The following is a 345-nucleotide window of genomic DNA, read 5'->3' on the forward strand; positions in this document are numbered from 1 at the left end:
TCTCCATCCTCTTGGCACTTTCTTCTTGGGACTCTTTTCTTTTTCAGGAGGTAGTTCAGGTTTTGAAGCCTCAATTTTTGGGATGTCCTTGCTGAGAATCTCAAATGCAAGCTTTGGTTGTAGCTTCTCCTCTATTCTTTGAGCTTGTTGCACCATTTCTACCTCTTCCTTTCCTTTCCAGCATGAGCATAAGTGCATTGGGAGTGTCTCATTAGGTGCCTCTTTCAAGTTTGGATTTATGGAATCAATCTTCATACATTCTTTCTCTTGGGTGGAATCTTGCAAATTCTTGAAGACATGGAACACTATATGTTCTTCATGCACCCTTAGCATCAATTCTCCTTT

This window comes from Arachis ipaensis, chromosome B06 (assembly GCF_000816755.2).
Source record: "Arachis ipaensis cultivar K30076 chromosome B06, Araip1.1, whole genome shotgun sequence".
In the NCBI taxonomy this organism is placed as follows: domain Eukaryota; kingdom Viridiplantae; phylum Streptophyta; class Magnoliopsida; order Fabales; family Fabaceae; genus Arachis; species Arachis ipaensis.